We start from the raw sequence: 21,991 nt of genomic DNA on the forward strand, positions 1-21,991 counted from the left end.
TGCCCATGCATTGCCTTACCCTGCCCGCTAATTTTTGTACTTTAGTAGGAGACGTGGGGTTTCGTCATGCTGGCTGGTAGCTGGTCTTGAACTCCTGATCTCGCGATCTCGGGCTCACCTCGTTCCCTGAAAGTGCCGGGGATTACAGGCGCTGAACCACTGCGCCCTGCCCCACTCTTTTAAACAACCAGATCTTGTGTCAATCTCTACTGAGGAGAACCCACCATCACCAAGGGCCATTCATGTTGGATCTTGCCCTTCAGGATCCAACGCCCCACCAGGCTCCACTTCCAACATTGGGATTCAAGATTTCACCTGGAGATTTGGAGGAGCGACCCATCCAACCTTCTCCATGTCACCTGCTGGAGTGCTATGGCAGTATGCATACACTCATAGGTATGTATTTGGTGTAGAACAATCAGGTGTAGAAGAGCGGGCCAGTACACACGCAATCTGAAAAATTTACAAAAACATGCAGAAGGGAGGCCTGGAAAGGCCAGCTGGGTGACAGGGAAGTAGTGGGCAGAGGATTTCTGGTCTCTGTTTCCTTTTGCATTTTGAGTTACGTAAAAGTCTACCTATTCCAAAAATCTGCCCAAAATGAAAGACATCAAGTAGAATGCACAGCATGAACTTCTACTACTGGGAGAATCCACCAAAAATTATATCCTCAACAAGCTGTGGTCTCCTATCTGCTCCTTTCCTTTCAAATCAGAACTGTTCTCTTAAGTGGAATTGAATAATGTTTAAAAAGAGAATGAAAGAAAGAAAACAGAACTATCCTCATAATTCTTCCCTTTTTGCAGCCCTGGAAGTCTCAATACTTTCTATTTTCCTAAGGACTTTTAAATGGACTGTAACATGACACCCAACAACTAAAAGAACATACCTCAGAATTTTGGGCAGTAGTACTATTGAAATATTACAAAGATTGTACTGGCCTATCACTCTACTAATGTTATACAAAAGAGTATATGATAGTAAATAAGACATGGGGTTTGGAGTCCAAACAGATTGGAGACTGTTTTGAATAGACACATAAGCTGTATGACCTGGCAACCAAACTGATGAATCCTCATCTCTGACCCCTCAGTTTCTCATTAGTAAAAAGGGAGAATAATATTTTACCTTGTAGGATTGCAGTGAGAGCGTGGCTGATAAGCGGTGATGGTGACAATGATGACCCTCACGACCCCTTACAAATCAGGCATGAGGGTGGTGCGCGCATCCCCGTCCCTGTGGTAAGAACTGCCCTGTGATTCTGGAATAAATGTCCTTAGGTTTCGCCATGGTCCAGATGGGGGATTAGGTGTGGGCCGTGAACTCTCTGGCCTCGACATTCTCCTCCGGGAGCGCTAGCGCCGTGCTGGTGGCCTCCCGTGGTGCTCACACCAGTCTTACCGGCAGCTTCCCTCCTTGCCCAGCCTTGAGCTTGGGTATCCACCCGCCCTGCGCCTTAGATCCTCTCGGCTCCTCTGTGATAGATATTCTCAATGTTGTTTACCTTGCCGACCCACATTCTCTAAGCCCTTCTTCTTGCCAGCTTCACCCTGGGAAAGTCCTCAAAGGGAGACAATTAGCACTAAATTTTCCCAATGGCAGCCCTCCTGGAATATGTGCAGTTTTATTTGATTTTCTTGTGCCACCCCAAGCATGGAATCCTCTCAGGGTTGGGCTGTGCTCGTTTCACTGATGAACAACAGAATAAATGCTAATCACTTTATACCCAGAGCCCTGTTCCCATCCACAGGAAGAGAATTTCAGGGATCTTGATGTACTGTTCTATACAGAAAGGAAAAATATGGCAGGAGCAAATCGTTGAGAATGGGTGACTTTTTAATGTTTGCAGAATATTATATTCACCTACAAAACATTCTCTTGATTGAATTCAGATCTAACATCCATATTTATGAAATATTCATTCTACAGAAGATTCCCTGCTCCTGCAAAGGGAAAATGAAAGACCCTTCCTGCTCCCTCCCACCATTGAAGAAGCCACACATAAAGTATTTGCTGCTGTAAAACAATTTTTCTTAAATTTAGCTGCTTAAGACAACAATAAACATTTTATCTTACACAGTTTCTGAGGTTGGGAACTCCGGGGCAGCTCAGCTGGGTGGCTGTGGTCTCTCATGAGGCTGTAATACAAGATGGCAGTTGGGCTGCAGTCATCTGAAGGCTTGCCTGGGACTGGCAGAATACAACTTCCCAAGGTGGCTCCCTCACATGGCTGTGGGCAAAAGGCCTCCAGTTTCTTGCCACAGGGGACTCCATAGTGCTGGAGTGTTTAGTAATATGTTACAGCAAATCTGGGTCTAGATATATTTCTTTTTCCCTCCCTGAGATGGAGTTTTTGCTCCTATTTGTGTCCAGGCTGGAGTCTTGGGTGGCACGGTCTCAGCTCACTGCAGCCCTCTGCCTCCCAGTTCAAGCAAGGAATTCTCTTGTCTCAGCCTTTGATGGCACAGATTTGCAGACATGTGTACCATCATGCCTGGCTGTACTATTTTTGTATTTTTAGGCAGAGAATAGGGGTTTCACCATATTGGCTTTGAAGCTGGTCTCGAACTCCTGACCTCAAGTGATCTATCACCTGGGCCTCCTAAAGTGCTGGGATTATAAGTCTTGACTCACTGTGCCTGGCTCATGAATCATATTTCTGAGAGTTGTTTGATTTTCTTCTTTTTGTAACGTTTCCTGCACTCAAACTGCAGGATTCATCTCTCCTGTAATGTGCAGCCACTTATGTCTCTGCTCCATGTTGCTTGATTCTTGTTTTTATTTTTAGCCACAACTTCCCTGGTGTTTCCCTTTATCTCTACTTGCCAAGCTTAGTATTCAGCCAATGACTTGGTTGGATGTTGTACTCAAACACTGCTGTGAGCCCTGAAGGCTCGTTATCTTCCAGAGAGTAGATCTATCAGTAGGAACTTGGTGATATGGTTTGGCTGTATTCCTGCCCAGATCATCTTGGTGTAATCCCCATAATCCCCACATGTCAGGGAGATCAGGTGGACAGCTGAATCAGCAGGGGTTCCTTCTCCTTCCTGCGTTTTGTAGAAGATGTCTTGCGTTCCTTAAGCCTTCCACGTGATTGTCAGTTTCCTGGGCCTCCCCAGCCATACTGGTGTGAATCAATTAGACCTCACTGCTTTCTAAATTCTCAGACTTGGGCAGTTCTTTATGTGATGAGAATGGACTCAACACAGTTGAAGTGTGTTTAAAGTCCCCAGGAGGGGTACCAGATCTTCCTTTGCTCAGCCTAGTAGGCTCTTGAACTTCCCCTGGGCAGAAGCAGTTTTCTAGATAACCCGGGACAGGGCAATCTCATCCATCTTCTATACCTCTCTCAGCGGACCTCTGACTGCTGCTGCTCAGCCAGCTGAGACCTCAGCCTCCGACCACCCAAGCTGTGAGTGTTCTCGCTGTTTCAGATCACCCTGTGCTGACCGGCCTTGGAATTTTTATCCCCTGACCTCACATTCTGCTCAGCTGGCGGCCCAGGCACTGGTACCAAAATATCCATGCTGTAAAACCATATTTTCTGCTGATCAGGAAGGAGGTGGGGAGGATGGAGGAGCTCCAGGTAAGAAGGCAGCAACTCCAGTGTTCTTACCCAAAACTGGAAGCTAATTTTTCTTTTTGCTTTTTCTCTCTTGTGTTGCCCAGGATGATGATGTACAGTGGTGTGATCTCCAAACTCCTGCAGCCTCCCTGCCTCCTGGGTTCAAGCGTTCTCCTTTCTCAGCCTCCCAAGTGGCTGGGATTGCAGGTGCCCACTGCCATGTGTGTTTTTGTATTTTTATAGTAGCAGACAGGGGTTTTGACGTGTTGGCTTCAGGCTGGTCTCCGAGACTCTGACCCTCGTTGATCCACCTCCTCAGCCTCCCAAAGTGCTGGATTATAGATGCTTGAGCCACTGTGCCCAGCCTGGAAGCTGTTTTCAAGCATAAACTCTTCTCAGTTTGTTGTCTGCCTTTGGTTAATTTCCAGGCCCTGACATGTTTTTGCTGGTTTGTCCCAGTTTTACCCATGGCTTCTTCTGAGAGGAAAGGCGTTTGCCATGGTGTCTGCTCATGCAGCAAACACCTTGATCTCTCCAAGATCTCCTGTCTCCTCCCACCTACCTGTGGACTTGGGTTCATTCCTTAGCAAGGAGAAATGAGACTTGGGACTCAAATCCCAATGAGGAGTTGAGTTTTAAAACATGTTTGGCTCTTCATAGGCGTATCCCACAGTGTAAAACCACTGGATAAGGGCAAGGCCTGGGCAGAGCCCTTAGTAAACATACCCAGGGAAGGGGGATCCCAGGCTCCTGGTAGGTGAGCACAGAGAGCAGAGCCAAGCGTGCTGCAGAGGGCATATGGAGTGCCCTAGGGCTGCCGTAAGGAAATGATAACAAATGACCCGCAAACAGGGTGACTTTAAAAGCAGGCACTCTTCTCCAGTTCTAGGAGATGGCCAGAAACCCCACAACCCAGGTGTCTGTCCAGGTTGGTACCCAGCTGTAATGAATCCAGAAGGAGAAATCTGACCCGTCTCTATAGCCTCTGGTGTTGCCTGGCCATCCTAGGACTTCCTTGGCAGGAGATGCATCCTTTACTCAACTCTGTCTTCCTGCCACCTCCTCTTATAGCTATCTGTCTCTGCTCTCCTGTGTCTCTCCTAAAAGGACACTGGTGGTGGAACTCAGGTCTCCCCTGAATAATAAAGCATAATATTACCTCATCTCAAATGTAACAGAATTGCATCTGCAAAAGACTCTTTTTCCAAATAGTCAGGTTCCACAGGGAGTCCAGTGAACATGTCTGTTTCATCATCACGGGGCTTGGGGCCTGAAAAAGTAAACACACCATGGATGAGAGAGGCTGTCCCAGAATCCATGTCAGTGAAAAGCCAGGTGGGAAATGAGAGGACTTCGGCAAACCCAGGGCAAGAGGAGTAGGTATGGCAGGAAAGGAGGCTGAAAGTTCTTCCCACTTCTCCCCTCCAGGTGGATGGGCTCCGTGACTGCTGGAGCCAAGAATGTGGCAGAGTGGCTGTCCAGTTCTAGCCCAGGCTCAAAGACAGGCCCCTTCACTTCTGCCTCTGGAAGGCTCACTTTGAGACACCTGAAAATTCAGGGTGGGGAATGTGGCCTCATGTAAATCAGTTAGTCTGATAGTCAATATGTTCCAAAGGGAAGTTACACACATAGGTGTTCTGTGAAATCCAGATAGGCCTTCCAGCTAACCTGTCAGATGCCAGATATGTAGCGACAAGCCACACACGTGGACCCTCCAGGCCTGTGCACCCACCAGCTGAAGTCTCCAGATTCACCTCACTCACTTCTGATACCAACTGCAAGGTTTTGGGTCCCCAAGTCCACCTTAGGTTTGATAATTTGCTAGAGGATCACAGAAATCAAGCCAAACATGGCATACTCATAGTTACAATATATTGCAGGATGAAGTTAGATTAAGCCCAGAGTGCCCCGTGGTGGCTATCTCTCTTGATCCCAAGCACTTTGGGAGGCTGAGGCAGGAGGATGCTTGAGACCAGCCTGGAGCAACATGGTGAGCCTGTCTTTACAAAAACAAGATGAAACAATGTGAGGCGTGAGTGGCATGCTGCTTGGAGGGGGCTGAGGGTGGGAGGCATTGCTTGAAGTACAGGAGGAGTCAAGGCTGCAGAAATGGCTGTCATTGCCACCATGAGCCAGCCTGGGAGATAAGTGAGACCCTGTCTCAAAATGAAATAAAAATAAATCAGTCAAGGAGAGGAGGGACACATGGGGCTTGGGGTCAGGAGGTTCCTGCACAGGGCTTCAACTGTCCTCTCCGTGTGATTTATTATCCAGTAATAACTCATGGCAACTTGAGTGTGATGACACACACACAGAGAGGCATTGCCAACCAGGGTGCTCCCAGCCTCAGTGTCAGTCTTTGCCAGGGCTTAGCCCGCGTGGTACGGCTGACACCATGTAGGCCCAGACCTTAACTTCAGCCCCTGTACAGGTCAAGCTCAGCCTGCATGGTCAAAGCTCTTGCCGCTTAGGTCTCACATGTTAGCATGAACTGTTCCAGATGCTGGCCAAGGCCCAGGTAAACAAGGCTCTGTCCCCAGGAGGAGACTCTCCAAGGGACCTAGAGGGGTGACACCCCCAGGAGCCGAGGGCAAAGGGGTCAGGAGCCTTCCATGGGGTCAGCTCAACCTTTTGCACTTGCATCCACACCTGGAGTCCTGAAGAAGGAAGCTTCACCCTCCGGGGCCTGCTAAGCGATGACTCACCCAGTTCAGGAACTCTCTAAAATGCAGCTGCCTTACAGCCATTGGCTGTGGTGTCTTACTAATTACCTGGCAATGGTCTCGGCTGTGGTAAGGGAAGTCTTGAGGGGTGGGGGAGTTCTCAGGGACCCAAGGAGGCCACCCTCCTGGGGAGTCACTCTCCACCACAGATAGATGAATAACTTTAAGAGTCAGATTGTCACTGCTGTATCCTCAAGCACACAGGAGGGCCATGACTCTGGGACTGAGAAGTCACAGTGTCTTACACTCTTGCAGTTGAAACTGAGAATGTAGACAGCACCTCACACCACACCTGTGGTGGGGAGGTGAGGAATGTGAGGCAGCACTTCACCCCCTGCTGTGATTGGAGACTAATGCCCAGTGGCTCCTCACCCCTGCCTGTGATTGAGCTGGGTATGGGCCGCTCCCTCACCCCCTGTCTGTGATTGGGCTTCAATGCCAGTGGCCTCCTCACCCCTGCCTGTATTTCAGGGAGCCCAATGATAGCCAGAGCAGCACCTCACCTGTCTGTGATTGGGCTATGCCCGTGGCTCACCCTACACACGGTGGAAGCCTATGATATATGAAGAGCTCCTCCTGCCCCCTGTGTGGGGTGGGCCTAATGCCTGACTGAGCTCCTCACCCCTGCCTGTGACTGAGGCTGTGAATGCTGGGCCATCCTCCTGCCTGTCTGTGATTAGATAATGCCAGTAGCTCCTCACCCCTCACCTGTGACTGGGAAACTGAGGGAATGCTGAGCAGCTCCTCACACCACTTTTGCCTCCATCTGTTGGTCTGATCTCTTTAGACTTGTGGGATCAAACTCCTCGCTTTAGTGAAACATCTTCTGGCTATTTCCAGAGTCACTGCTGAGGTCCCATAGCCTGGGATAGTCACAAGGCGAAGCAGAGTGAGAGGGACCCGCTCTGCTTCGGTGGGTGGGACGTCCTCTGTGCATTCCCTATTGGCCTGACAAGTCCCTGCCCAGGGTCTTGCATACACGAGGGACTCTGTAAAATTTTCCCAAGTGGTTGAACGTTTGGAGGCCAGAAAACACTCACTCTTAAGAACGAATGTGGCCCCAGCCATGACTGTTAGAGTCACTGGAACAGGAATCCAAGCAGATGAGTACAGACAATCTAAGTCCTGCATTTAGGCTGAAAAGGTCGGTTGCCAAAATGCAGCACCAGAGTGAATGGGGTTGACTAAGAAAACCCCAGCAAACTCCAAGTGCAGGAACAGAACGGCCCTGAAAACCTCCCCACAGCCTCTGATTGTGGTGACACCAGCGGAAAGGATTACTGTCTCAAGTTGTATTTCCTGAAGTACATAGACCATGAGTCCATGAGATGCCGATTAATAATCAAGTCCAGGGGTCAGGTCAGCAGAGGCAATGCTACAATAATCCCATGTGCCCCTCTCAGTAGTTGAAATTCACAACACACACTGGCACAGTAAATGCTCTGAGAAGGCCTGCAGGAAGACACGGGCCATTTTGTTTTACTCGGCATTTCCCAGACTCACTGGACTGTAGGCCCTTGGTAGCGTAGTGCCGGCAGATATCCCGTAGGTCTTGTTTCTGTGCAACCACGCTGGAGAATGTCCGTTCCTAAGGAGGATGCTTCTGGGGGAGGTTTCCAGGTCAGGATGCGGTGGTGGTTTGGGGCCAGGATGTCCAGAGCCGAAAAAGGCAGAATGAGCCCAGATTCCTGAATGTAGTGAGAAGGTGAGCCACGCCGTCTCAGAGCCTGCAGGGCTTGGGTGTGAATTTGGCCCATGTAAGAGGGTCAAGGGCACCCCACAGGGTCCACGCCTTGCCTGTGCCTCATCGTCTGCCAGCGGACCCCATGAAGCCCTTGTTGTGCTTGGCCACTGCCAGGTCCCATGAGTCTGCAGCCTCCCAGGTCACTTCCCGGGAACAGCTGGCACAGACCCAGGAGCAGATGAGCCAGGGCTCTGGGGGTACGGGCAGGCGGGGCAGATTGAGGACCAAAGGATGGGGGACGCCCACCAACCAGGCCTGAGAGGGGCTCCATGCTGCTCACATCCTCTCCCCTCGCCCATTGGGTCCCTGTAAACACCCTCAGGCCAGCCCTGGGCAACCTGAGAGGCATTCATATGGAAACCTCCGCCCAGCCTCGCCTCACATGCTGGGCCTGCAGTGGGGCGTGGAGCGCCGTGGTTTTGGAAGCAGCGGGGGCTTGTAACTTCCCTGGGACGTGTCAGAGCCTGCATGATGGAGGGCGGCCTGCAGGCCCTGGGCCCTGCTCAGCTAGGGCCCAAGTAAACACATCTCCGACAATCACAGAGCACACCAGCTGGAAAGAAGCCCAGAGGCTTGTGCAGTGCAAAACTCCTCAGTCCAACAGTGGGGAAACTGAGGCTTGGAGTGGGGAAGGGATTGCCCATGGCTGAGGCAGGCCTGGGGCCCCAGGCTGCGTCTCGATTCCAGGACTCCTTTGCACCCCCTGGGGGGCATTCTGAAAGCCGAGCTGCCTCACAGTTGAACACGGGGCAGGCTTTCTTCCGCTTTGGTGTTGGTTTGTGTTAGGTGGGGAGTAATGACGATCAGTTTATTTGTTAAAACTCCCTCAACTTATAAAACAAAAGGAGAACAGTGGCAAATACAGTCATTCTTTCTTTCTTGAGTTTTCAAAACACAAAACTTAATTTTTCTAGAAACCTGATTACCTTCTGCAATTTTCCTTATTACTGCTTCTCCAATTAATTTTTCAAAATGGTGAGCATTTAAAAATGTTTGGCGGGGCGCAGTGGCTCACACATGTAATCCCAGCACTTTGGGAGGCTGAGGTGGAAGGATCGCTTGAGGCCTGCAGTTGGAGGCCAGCCTGGGCAATACAGCAAGACACTGTCTCTGATCTTTAATAAAAAAAGAAGTTTGATTATGGAAAATTTCAAGTGTACACAAAAGTAGAACAAAGTTCTGTGTACCCACCACCCAATGTTAACAAAGATCCCCTCACTGATCTTATTTCTATACTTCTACCCCGACAACCCAAAGCAGCACTATTTTGAAACAAATTCATGATCTATATTTTCACATCTAGCTATTTCAATATGTATCTCTAAAAGATAAGGAGCGCTCTCTTTTTTTAATGCAACATTTTATGTTTAGCTAATTTTAGACTTACATGCATTTGTAAGTAATAGCACAGAAGCTTTGTACACTTAGGACCTTTCCTGTTAACAGAACCATAATATTATTATTACACCTAGAATATGTAACAATAGTTACTCAATATCATCCCATATGCAAACAATGTTTGCATTTCCCAAATGACTCATAATTTTTCTTTTTATAGTTTGTTTGAATGATTAGCTTTTTTTTTTTTTTTTCTGAGACGCAGTCTCGCTCTGTTGCCCAGGCTGGAGTGCAGTGCCCGGATCTCAGCTCACTGCAAGCTCCGGCTCCTGGTTTACGCCATTCTCCTGCCTCAGCCTCCCGAGTAGCTGGGACTACAGGCACCCGCCACCTCGCCTGGCTGGTTTTTTGTGTTTTTTAGTAGAGACGGGGTTTCACCGTGTTAGCCAGGATGGTTTCGATCTCCTGACCTTGTGATCCGCCCGTCTCGGCCTCCCAAAGTGCTAGGATTACAGGCCTGAGCTACTGCGCCCGGCCTGAATGATTAGCTTTTAATTAATTAACAAGCTGTTCAAGGTAATCACATGTCCAAGTTGAGTGGCCAAATCTTGTTAATTAAACACTTTCAATTGCTTTATTGAGATACAGTTTGTGGACCATACAGTCCACTCAAAGTATACAACTCAGTGGTTATGTATTAGCTTTTTTTTTTTTTGAGACAGAGTCTGGCTCTGTTACCCAGGTTAGAGTGCAGTGGCGCAATCTCGGCTCACTGCAGGCTCTGCCTCCTGGGCTCAAGCATTTCTCCCATCTCAGCCTCCCAAGTAGCTGGGACTACAGGCACATGCCACCATGGCTAGTTTTTGTATTTTTAGTAGAGACGGGGTTTCACCATGTTGGCCAGGCTGGTCTTGAACTCCTGGGCAAAGCTTTCTGCCTGCCTCAGCCTCCCAAAGTGTTGGGATTACAGGCGTGAGCCACGGTATGCAGACTGTATTAGCTTTTAATTTAAAATGTAATATACATGCATTGTAGATCATCCAAACAGTACTCTAGTAAAATGTTAAAATGAAAGCTTTCTGCTTATAGTCATCACTATATATGGAAGGCTTCCTTTTTTTCCTACCAGCTTAATAATAAAAATGACATATAGATGACAAACAAAAAAGGAAAAAAAAAAACCTCTACTGTACTTAGAAATAACAACCAAATTTATTTCAAACTTTTCCCCTTCTCTGAGGGTGCCTTTTTTAAAACAAAAAAATTTAGCATCTCAGACTTCGTGTGCTCGCCTGAATATTATTGCAGGTTTATTGCTGAAGGATTTCTCTTGTTAACTCACTGAGCAAGACTCAAACGGCAGTCAGGAGTGTTCTGATTATCCCTGGAGTCCTAACCAACATATCCATGGGATAATTCAGGGGACTGGTGAAACTGGAGGGGAAACGATCACGTCTTTATCTTCTCTAAGGCCCAACTGAAATTTAGCTTTTCCTTCCATGATGGCCATAGGCAACAAGCCAATCACGTTAACAGAACCTGTCACTTTGTCACCAACAAAATCACAGGTATTTTCTCATCACATATAGCCATGGCTGCTTTTCCAAACTATAATTTGAGCTCAGTGCTACTTTGAGGTAAGGACGTTATCAGACTCTCTGTGAGATCCATGTTTCTAAAAAAGCACACATCTGACTATAGCACAGTTTAAAATATTTTGATAACTGTATTTCAATATAATTGTTTCTTTTGTAATTCCACACATTTTATATGTTTGGAAACATTCTGAGAAGGGCTTATTGGCTTTGTAAGACTTCCAGAGGGGTCTGAGGTCCCCAGAAGGTTAACAGCGCCTGGATTGGAGAGAAATGCTTTTTTTCCCTGAAGTCACTGATAATTTATTTTTAATTTTTAATTAAAAAAAAAAAAAACCAGGGCCCCTTTGCAGAGCTCAGCTGCCTCCTGCTTCTCACCCAAATCCTTTCTTGTTTTTCAGGGCCGAACACAACCGGCGCCAGGGTCCCGGGGAGAGAGGCAGCAGGAAGTGAGGCTGAGGGGCTGTCTGTGTTGTGCAGGGAGCCGGGCAGGGCTGTTTTCCATGGCTGCCGGCCCTCTCCTTAGATGAGTACACAGCTGCTTTTCACAGCGCTCAGCCTGCCCTCCTGGAGGGAGCATTTGAGGAGAAAATCCATCTCAACATCCACATGTTGTGTATGACTGGAACGCGGGGCAGGGCGAGGAAGACCAAAGCTCCCCCACTTTCAGGAGGCGACTCCCCCTTCTCTGCTGGACAGGGGCGAGCAGGAACCACGTTGGCTTTGGAAGTCACAGGGCAGTGGATCAGGGCCACAGGAGGAACAAGATGGTGCAGCTGCAGGCACTTCCAAGTGACAAGAGACAGGCATGCATTCCAGGTGATCCGCGGGGCACCCGCTCACAGGGCTTGGCAAGGTCCTGCAGTCATGGGGAACGTGAACGTTCTGACCCAGGCCTTCTGTCACTGGCCCCAAGCCCACATCGTTTCTGCGACAGCGTAACTACCCAGTAAGTCATCTGCTTACCAGTGTCCCCCGAGCCAAGGACAGCGATGGAAAGCCGTGCGGAATCGCTCCGGAAGAGGAACGTTGGTGGCCCTTTACGCAGGATGAAGTCGATCCTACAGGCCACCCGGTTTGCCACGTGGCACATGCTGTGCTAAGTGCTCCCTGTGACCTCATTCAATCCCTGCAGAGCCCCTGCTGGCCGTCGTGGTACGGTTGGCACCAGCACGGACTCCAGAGCCCACCGCGTGGCCTGTGGTCCCAGCTCTGCCCTTATTAGCGGTGGAACCTGGGCAGCAACTTAACCTCTCCGTGCCTCCGTTTCCTCATCCATAAAATAAGAATAGCACTGGTACCCCTGCACAGGGCTGCTGCGACAATCAAGTGAGCTAGTATCTGCTTAGAGAAAGCCTGTTAACAGTGCATGCTTCCCATGACTGCAGTAACAAAGTCCTGCAAATTTAGAGGCTGAAAAGAACACAAGTTTTGGAAGCCAGAAGTCCAACATGCATCTCCCTGGGCTAGAATCAAGGTGTGGGCAGGGCCAGTTCCTCCGAGGGCTCCAGAGGAGGATCCCTTCCTTGCCTTTTCCAGCTTCTAGAGGCCGCCTGCATTCCTTGGTTCATGGCGCCTCCTTCATCTTGAAGCAACATTGTATCTTTCTGACCTCAGCCTCTGTCATCACATCATCATTCTCTGATTCTCTATTCTGCCTCCTTCTTCCATATTTAAGGACCCTGTGATTACATTTGACCCACCTGGATAACCCAGGGGACTCTCCCTATTTTAAGGTCAGCTGATTGGCAGCCTGCGTTCCACCTGCTACCTGAATGCCCCTCTGCCACAGAAGGTAACATAGTCACAGGTTCCAGGGGTTCGGGTGGGGCCATTCTTGGGGCGTCATTAAACCCCCAAGCTCGTGGATGTCTCTGGGGGCTAGCTGCCACGTGTTACAGCCGTTACGCCTGAAATGTTTTCTGTTTTAGTGGTGCCTTCCCGAGGTACCCTTTAAACATGGAAAACTTGAGGAAGTGAAACGCATTCATTCATTTGCCAAACATTGAGCCCCAGGGAGCCGTGCTAGGCTCTGGGGATGCAGTGGTGGGCAAAACACAGTCCCTGCCTCATGGGATTTGAAATGAGTGTAGAGACAGGGGATTAGAAAGGAAATAAATAAAACTGAATGATCGATTGTGACGTGTGCCTTTGTGGAAACAGGGTGCCTCGCTGGAAATTAATGCGAGGGGAGCTAGTGTGGTCTGTGAAGGCTCCTTTGAGCAGGCGACATCTGAGCTGCCCTCTGAAGATGACAAGGATCCAAACGTGACAGGGAGAAGGAGGCGCCGCAGGCAGAGGACAAAGGTGCTAGATGGACCCAAAGGTGGGAATGGGCTTGGGTGAGAAAAGCTCATGCAGCTCAAGTGCAGGGCATGGGGGACCTGGGGGAGGTGGACTGGGGTCAGAGTTGGAGGTCAGGGGTCAGGGGCCCAGATCACAAAGCACCTGGCCTTGTGCTTGGAAATGGGGTTTCCAAGCTTGGAAGTTTGCATTTCATTCTGAAGTGTGAGACCAGGCGTGGCCTAATTGAGATGCTGTATTCTGTGTGTTCACACATCTGTGGAGTGGGAGGGTGCGGCCCTCAGTTTCTGAGACTCTTAGTTTGTCTCAGCATCAAACCCTGCCTGGCACTGGAAGGTGGCAGCTGGGTGTGGCATTCTCAGTGGTACTGTTCTACGTAAGAACCACCTAGTTATCCATTCCCTACTTCCTGTAATTGACTGCCTGAGGTTGCCACTGCCCTGCCTGTGCCCTCTCATGCTCAGTGTGTGATGGTTTGAATGTTTCTATCTCCCCGGATTCCTGTGTTGGAACCTAAGACCCCATGTGATGGTATTCGGAGGTGGGGACTTTAGAAGGTGATTAGGCCATGAGGGTCCCTCCTTTATTAATGGGGTCGGTGCCTTATAAAAGGCTCTGGAGAAATAGCCAGATCCTTTGCCCTTCTGTCTCCTCTGTCAGTTAAGGACACAGGACTCCTCCCCTCTGAAGGGCACAGCAACAAGGCGCCACCATGGAAGCAGGGTCCAGGCCCTCACCCGACACGAAGCCTGCCAGGGCGTTGATCTTGGACATGCCAGCCTCCAGAGCAGGGCAAGTTCTGCTTTTTATAAATTACCCAGTCTCAGATATTTTGTTACAGCAGCAGGAATGGACTAAGACACAGTGCGTGCTGGTGACCTTGTGTAAATACCAAAAATGTCCCAATTGGCAGTTCCTGTCCCCACCTGATAGCTCCTCTCAGCCCACACGTGGGCAGACCAGGGGTGCTAGGGGGTCCTCAGTAGCCATGGATGGGAGTTGGAGGATAAATACCCCCAATTCCTCACCTTTTGGGTGGGATATGCTGAGAGTGTTCTATACCATCTCCTGAGGTTCCCAGCAGGGCGGAGCTAGTCAAAGGTCAAGTTATTAAGATTTTCCAGATGGCAATGGCTGAGTGTTAAGCCAAGCCCAGGGCTCTCTGAGGGAATGTCCTGTGTGGCTGCACAGGGTGTGCTGAAGCCCCACCGTCTTTTCTTGTAATAATTCCGCTTGTTTATTAACCTTATTTTATTTTTAAAAAATTGTTCTTAGCTTCAGCTAGCTCAAGTGGGTTTTATGTTACATACAACTAAGGAAGCTTTGACCAGGCAGGTATGAGAAGACTCAGAGGTTCCCTTTCCTGGGTAGCATTTTTCCATTTTAATGATGCTGCTTTGGAGATAGCACCAAAATGACTCTAATGGAGAAGACTTCAGGAAGGTCTCCTTTGGGAGACTTGACAGCTCCACGTCTGGCCCAAGGGCCTGCTGGTCCTGGCCCAAAGCACCATTCCGGCCTCTAGACAGTGATGTCTTTGCCTTATTTTACACTGCTATAACAGAATGCCACAGGCTGGGAAATGAACAGACATTTATTTGGCTCCTGGTTCTAGAGGCTGGGAAGTCCAAGATCGAGGGGTTGCATCTGGTGAGGAACTTCTTGCAGTGTCATCCCAGGGCAGAAGCGTCAGAGAGCCAGAGAGAGCAATGCGGCCAACTCATAGCCTCAGGCCCCTTTGTAATTGTCATTAATCCTTCCATGGGGTGGGGCCCTGATGACCTAAACCCCTTCCATTAGGCCCCGCCTCCCAACATTGTTGCCCTGGGGATTAAGTTTGCAACACATGCTTTTTGGGGGATGGATTCAATACAGAGCAGTCTTGGATTCAGTTTTTCAGCAAGACTTACACACACCTTTCGATGGAAAGAAATGGGTCACAGAGAAGGCAGCATTTGGTCCAAAATCCCAAGGTTGAAAACCACCAAAGGCAACTTGCTTCCAAGGTTCCAACTGCATAATTCAGAAAAAAGACAACCTGACCATGGAAAGTGTTACCCCAATGCCTGGAGGGCAGCCTGGAGACTGCTGCAGAGGCCATGGAACTATTTGGTGGCCCAAAGGATGGGAAATTATGACCATAAACAAGCAAAGAGCAAATACAGAAGGGGAAAAATCTCCTGGATGAAGCAGGTATAGAAAATTGGTTTTGTTTCAGGCACAAACTCTCCTCCACTGTCAGAGACTTTCTAGAGGCCTGGGATTGATGAGTGAGGTCTGACAAGGACACAGAATAGGGAGAATGAACGGCAAGCTCTTGGCATGCTGGAAAGGAGAGTTCTCATTGGTATCACTGTCTCTGCTCCTGTAGTGAGCTGTGCACAACATTATTTTGAAGCTGGAAAGGTAGTCTGGGGCCAGTTACACAAGAAGAGCTTTCAGTGCTGAGAATGAAAGAAGGAGCCTCGCTCTGTCACCCAGGCTGGAGTGCAGTGGCGTGATCTCAGCTCACTGCAACCTCCGTCTCCTCGGGTTCAAGCGCTTCTCCTGCCTCAGCCTCCCAAGTAGCTGGGACTACAGGCACGTGCCACCACACCTGGCTAATTTTTGTGTTTTTAGTAGAGACACGGTTTTACCATGTTAGCCAGGCTGGTCTCAAACTCCTGACCTCAGGTGATCCACACACCTCAGCCTCCCATAGTGCTGGGATTATAGGCGTGAGCCACTGTGGCTGGCCTAATTTTGGTCTTTTAACATCTTTTTTTTTGATGGGGTCTTGCTCTGTTGCCCAGGCTGGAGTACAGTGGCGTGATCACGACTCACTGCACCCTCTGCCTCCTGGGTTCAAGCAATTCTCTGCTTCAGCCTCCCAAGTAGCTGGGATTACAGGTACCCACCACCACACCCAGCTAATTTTTGTATTTTTAGTAAAGACAGAGTTTTACCTTCTTGGTCAGGCTGATCTTGAACTCCTGACCTCATGATCCACCTGCCTCGGCCTCCCAAAGTGTTGGGATTACAGGCGTGAGCCACCTCGCCTGGCCTTAACATCTTTATTTTTGGCTTTGTTCTTCCCCCAAACTGACACATCCTCCCCCTTGTCCCTTCCCTGACTTGAAATCCCATTTCCTTCACCAATTTCAGTTCTACTTCCCCCGCCCCAACTCCTCCATGGGTCACCCTCATGCCAATGGCTTCTCCTCACTCTCTGTTAAAGGGGAAGTGTCCAGTGTGACCTGGCATTCATTCCCAAGTATACTCTCTGGTCGGTGATGTCATTGATCCAGGTCACCAACATACTCTTGAAGCATGCAGATTCAGCACAGTGCTGGCCACTGCAGGAGACCCAGAGCAGTTGCTCACCCATGACTTGGTGTATGCATTCCAGAATGTTCTAGAACAACCCAATATGACTGGCCCCCAGAGTGGTACCACAGTGCCCTCTTCCTGGACTGGGCTGTCCTCTTCTTATGGGTCTCCAGCAGATGGGTGCCTGTTAGAGAATCTGGGAGGAGCTGAGCCTTGGGAGTGGCTACGGCAGAACCTAGGGCAGGACTTTCACAGGGAGGTCTCTTGGGTCAAGGTCCGAGCACCTTCCTGTCCCCTGTGTTCTTGAGCCAGCTGGAATTCGGCTAAAGCAGTAATGGTTGACATTGTGATCAGTGGACTAGGAGGGATGTGGTCACTATGTCTGGAGTGAATGCTCTTGACACAAGCTTTTGTGCTTCTATAAGTAAAAGCAACGACAGAAAGCCAGATTCCTGCCACATCCTGTTTTTCTTCTCGATGCCAGAATTCAAAGTGCTCACCATCCCCTGCCACCATCAAGCCTCTAGCTTGGCAGTTGGTGGAAGTAGAGAGAAGAAGCAGACATGAAGTGAGGGATCAGGCCAGCTTTCTGGGTTTGAAGCCTGGGTCTGTGACTTACTAGACTGTGTAACCGTGGACAAATTACTTAACTTCTCTGGACATCATTGTCCGTTTCTGTAGAGTGGAATAATACGAATCCCTCTCTTAAAGGGGTGCTGTGATGATTAATGGGTTTATACATGTTACGGCTTAGGAGAGTGCAGAGGAGACACCCAACCATTGTCCCAGCACCAAGAACTCCACTCATGGGGACAACATAAACCTGGCTTCTGAGGAAGTGTCTCCCCTCTGTCCCCCATTCACTCACAGCTTTCCAAACAATTTGCAAGAGTCCGTCTTCCCCTAAAGCCAAGTCCTGGGGAGGCAAGATTCACAGCCTGTGTCCTAGAGAAGAGAGAGAGGAGTTGCTTGGAGGGAGGCTGGTGTTTATTAGAGCTTCCGTTACTCTCTCTGCCTCTGTGGGCTTGACAAGTCGCGTGGGGGCCTGGAGACATTCAAATCTGAGTGGTTTTGTTCACATAAGAAGAGTAGATGAAGGACAACCAGCTGAGGTTTCGTAAGGATTTCCATGGCATCACTGGGGGACCAGGGAGCCTGCAGGTGGAACTCATGGCCTGGGAGTTGCTGGTGGGTGTTGGGCAGTGCTTGTCTGCACAGTGCATGGACGGGGCAGGCAGGGAACCAAAGCTGTGGCTTGGGAAATGGTGAAGAAGCCCAGGAACAACTTGGAGCTGACATGTGCTCCTTCCCGGCTTCCTTCCGTCCTCCAGCTCCTGGAGGGGATGACTCCTCAGGGCGCATGGTCAGGCGCTGAGGGCCTGTGGTCAGCGGGAGAGGAGGTCCATAGCACCCTTGAACTTCCTGCCAAGCTTGTCACTAGCTGACCAGGTGGTGTAGACAGCGACAAGAGAAGGGGCTTTTTGAAAAACCAACTGTTGAAGTGAAGACACGTGAACCCAGCGCGCACCCCTGTGCTGTTGACCCTGGAGGGGCCTGGCTGCCTCCCGCCCTCACCCACCCATGCGGCACATTCCTGCTCCCTCTCCATGGCCCAGTTCAATTGTCACCTTCACCACACAGCTGTCCCCGACCATCCCCAGACACAAGTGCTCTCTTCCTTCTTTGGGCTTGTGAAACTCTTCTCAACGGGCTGTGTCACCAGCCTCTGAAACACACCCCAGAACAGAGTGGGCCATCTGCAAAGGCTGGCCGAGGCGAAGGACAGATGGCTGCTGGGTGTGCTGGGGCACACTGTGTCCCCCCAAACTCATGTCCGTGCAGAACCTAAGATGATGACCTTATTTGGAAAGGGGGGCCTTTCAGATGTGATGAGGTCCTACCGGATTATGGTGGGTCTGAGTCTAATGATTGTGTCCTTATAGGAAAAGGGAATTCAGGCACACAGACACACACAGGGAACCCGTGTGTTGAGGAGGCAGAGGTAGGAACAATGCAGCTGCAAACCCAGGATTTGGGTAGCCACCAGGAGCCCGGAGAGGCAGGAAAAATCTTCCCCTAGAGGGAGCACAACCCTGCCCACACCGTGATTTTGGAATGGGCCCCCAGAACTGTGAGAGAGTAACTCTGTCGTTCTGACCTCCGGCTGTGGTCCTTTGTTTTGACAGCCCCAGGACTCATCCAGGGGGACCCTGCTCCAGCCCGGATGCCCGGCCGTCAGGGTAGGTGGCCAGGGTCATATCACGTGCTGGATGCCCTGGCCCCCTGCCCATCATGGCCAAGGCCCCGCCGTTAGCCCAGGTCAAGCACTTCACTTCCTGTTGATCTGTTCTCGGCTAAAACTAGGGATGACGGTGAGGGGTGACACCCAGAGGCATCTCCACTGCAGAAATGGGGAGGACCTTTTAGTTTCCACGAGTGGCTGGGAGGGCGGACTCTGGAGTCTGACAGACCCAGGTTCAGATTCTGCCTCTGTTACTAGCTAAGCACAGTGAGCTCTGGGCTCCCTTCCCTTCTTCGAGCCTCAGTCTTCCCATCTGTAAAGAATGGGACCGACAACTGTACCCCCGTCAAAGTGGTGTTCTTGGGATTAAATGAGATGGAAGAAGGCACAAGCCACGGGGCCTGGGGCATCGCCAGGGGCCTCTTGGTGTTCTCCATTGTTGTGTGGAGAGGTTGGCACCATGCTTGGCACATAGGACATGCTCCATAAACGGTCACGGCAGCAATTATATTGATTCATGATGACAGAGGGAGTATTTGCAGTGTAGCCGTCCCCGGAAGTCAGGGTGAACAGTCCCCTAAGGCTCACCCCCAATTTTGAGGTTAATTTCCCTGGGAGCTGGGACCAAGGAGGGAGAAGGGAGCTTTGTTTGGTAACAGAGAAGATCTGCCCAGCGGCTCCCAGTGATGGTGGCTGATCAGCCCGATGGGACGCCTCGGCCCGGGAATGTTTTCTTTCCATCCGTCTCTCAGAGACATTTTCTTGCCAATCAGGGCGTTGGGAAGGCGGGTGGGGAACAATGGAACGCGTTGTCCTCACTCCCCGCTGCCTCGGCTTCGCCGACAGAGTTCACTCAGCGTGTAATCCTTGAGGCATGTGAAGCCCGCGGCAGCGAGGGAGGAGGAGAAGCCGCCCCGCGTCAGGGAATTAGAAACAGATTGCTGGACGGGGCCAACGTGTCCCAGGTGGGCCCTGCACGGGCACCACTGGCAAGTCTTCCTGGAAAGGTGTCCAAGAAATGTAGCCGGCTGCGGAGGCTGTTGCAGACTGATGAGGCTTTAATGACAAGGCCCCTTGTCAGGCTCGACTGACCCAGGGGGACAGAAGCAGCCCCCAGCGTGGAGCCTTTTCTGTCTTACCTGCTCATCTGTCTTGACTTCTGTGTCCATAAAGGAGGCTGCTGTCTATGCATGCAGAGGGGAAAAACCCACGTGGGTCAGGCTGGAGCTGGAGGTCGGAGGAAAGAGCAAGGCAGGAGCCTGCACCTGTTCCTGGCTTCACCAGTGACCCACGGTGTGACCTTGGCCTTGTCCCTCTTCCCTCTGCATCTCGGCTTCCTGTGTAGAATGTAAAAATGGGCACGAGAAGCCATGCTTGCACTGCATTAAGGAGACAGCAAGGGCACTGTCTCCTCAGGAGCTAGAATGCAGGAGAGGGGGCAAATGTGGAGAGAATTTAGTCCAGTAGTTCTTAGCCCTGACTGCAGGGCTGGGTCCACCAGGAGTTACCCAGCCCCTGCCTGGTTCACTCAGGCAGGACCTGCAGGGCTGCATGTGGAGGATGGCCCTTAATAACCTCCCGGATGGCTCTAATGCAAAGTGAGTGTGAAGGGATGATCTGGGCCGGTTTCTCCCGAGTGCACACGTTCTCACAATTTCCACACGATCTGTTTGCTCACCCGCTCCCTGCACCTCCTGCTTCACTGTCTTCTTGCCTCCTCTTTCTGCAGCTCTCTGCACAGCACACTGGCTCCAAGTACAGCCTCTGCAGCCTGATCTTGGATGGAGCCTACGTTTGCCACGTCCCATCTGTGGGCCCTTTGTGCCTCAGTTTCTTCATCTGTGAACTGGGCACAGTCAGCTCCCTAACTCTCAGGGTAAATGTGTACAGCCCTCAGTGTCTGGCAGGCTGCAAGCTAACCTGTCACCACGGGTGCTCCCAGTGTAGACCTTCTGCTCTTGGAGCCTGGCACAGCATGAGCTAGCCTGTCACCACGGGTGCTCCCAGTGTAGACCTTCTGTGGTGTTTGCCAGACTTGGAAGCTCCAGATGGGTGTTTTCAACAGAGATGGAGAGAGAGAGAGAGACAGAGAGAAAAAGAGAGACATAGAGAGAGAGCTAGAGGGAGAGTGAGAGAGGGAGAGGGAAAGATTTAGTAGTAACTGCTCATCTTTTTGAGAAGCGTTTAGGATGACAGGTTGAGTGGGAGGGAGGCCAAGAGGACGGTGCCTGCGTCTCCACCTCCTCAGGAGGGGACCCTGCGGGACATTGATGGGGCCACCCCTGCTTGGCTACGCGGAGTTGGTTCCACACCTCCTCACCTTTTGGAGGAGGGAGTGGCTTTACTGCTATTAAGTTCAGGGCAGACTCAGACTATTTGTTATTGTAAGAATTAGCATTTAACAATAATGATGATGGGATGCCCCCAGGGTACGGGGCTCCCGGCAGGTATTTTTTGCCAGGCTCCTACCTTTATGGACAATCTGAATGACTCTAAAGTCATGTAGATTCTGGGGGCCCAATCTCATGAGACCTCAAACAAGACACAGACAGTCCCCCTCCCACGATGGAGTGAGGGGGCAACAGGCATTCCGCCTGCTCCTGGACTCATGATAGGGTTATGTCTGGATGAACCCGTCGTCAGTTGAAAATATTCAAAACCGAATTACAGTATTTTCTATGTATGATGGGATTTTCTGTGTATCGGGATGTGACCCATTGTAAGCAGAGGAGAATCTGTATGCTGCCCTGGTCAGTGGTGCCAGGCCTGGCCACTGGACTCTTCAGGGTGACTCCATACGTATAAATCTTTTTTAGTTTTTTCTTTTGAGATGGAGTCTCACTCTGTCACCCAGGCTGGAGTGCCGTGGCACAATCTTAGCTCATGGCAACCTCTGTCTCCTGGGTTCAAGTGATTCTTGTGCGTCAGCCTGCCGAGTAGCTGGAATTACAGATGCGTGCCACCACACCTGGCTATTTTTTGTATTTTTAGTAGAGATGAGGTTTCACCATGTTGACCAGGCTGGTCTCAATCTCCTGGCCTCTTGTGATCCACCTGCCTCGGCCTCCCAAAGTGCTGGGATTACAGGCGAGAGCCACCAGTCTTGAAGCGGCTCAGGGCATGTAGTCTATCTTTTGGAAAAGTAGAGAGTTGAAAAGTGGAGAGAAGTGA

The 21,991-nt window shown here is 50.4% G+C and overlaps 1 long non-coding RNA gene across 2 annotated transcripts in view; it reads left to right on the plus strand.

Moving 5' to 3' along the window:
• Positions 1-13,350, plus strand: part of LOC110742072 — an 89,889-nt gene extending 76,539 nt beyond the window's left edge. Inside the window, exons 2-3 of one of the 2 annotated variants that reach the window (XR_002519350.2) lie at positions 11,367-12,760; positions 13,129-13,350. This is a non-coding gene — a long non-coding RNA (uncharacterized LOC110742072). Of the gene's footprint in view, positions 1-11,366; positions 13,099-13,128 lie in introns of those variants that run through there. The other variant, XR_002519349.2, reaches the window with a different exon arrangement.
• Positions 13,351-21,991: the final 8,641 nt, after the last annotated feature.

Source organism: Papio anubis, chromosome 18, assembly GCF_008728515.1.
Source record: "Papio anubis isolate 15944 chromosome 18, Panubis1.0, whole genome shotgun sequence".
Classification (NCBI taxonomy): Eukaryota; Metazoa; Chordata; class Mammalia; order Primates; family Cercopithecidae; genus Papio; species Papio anubis.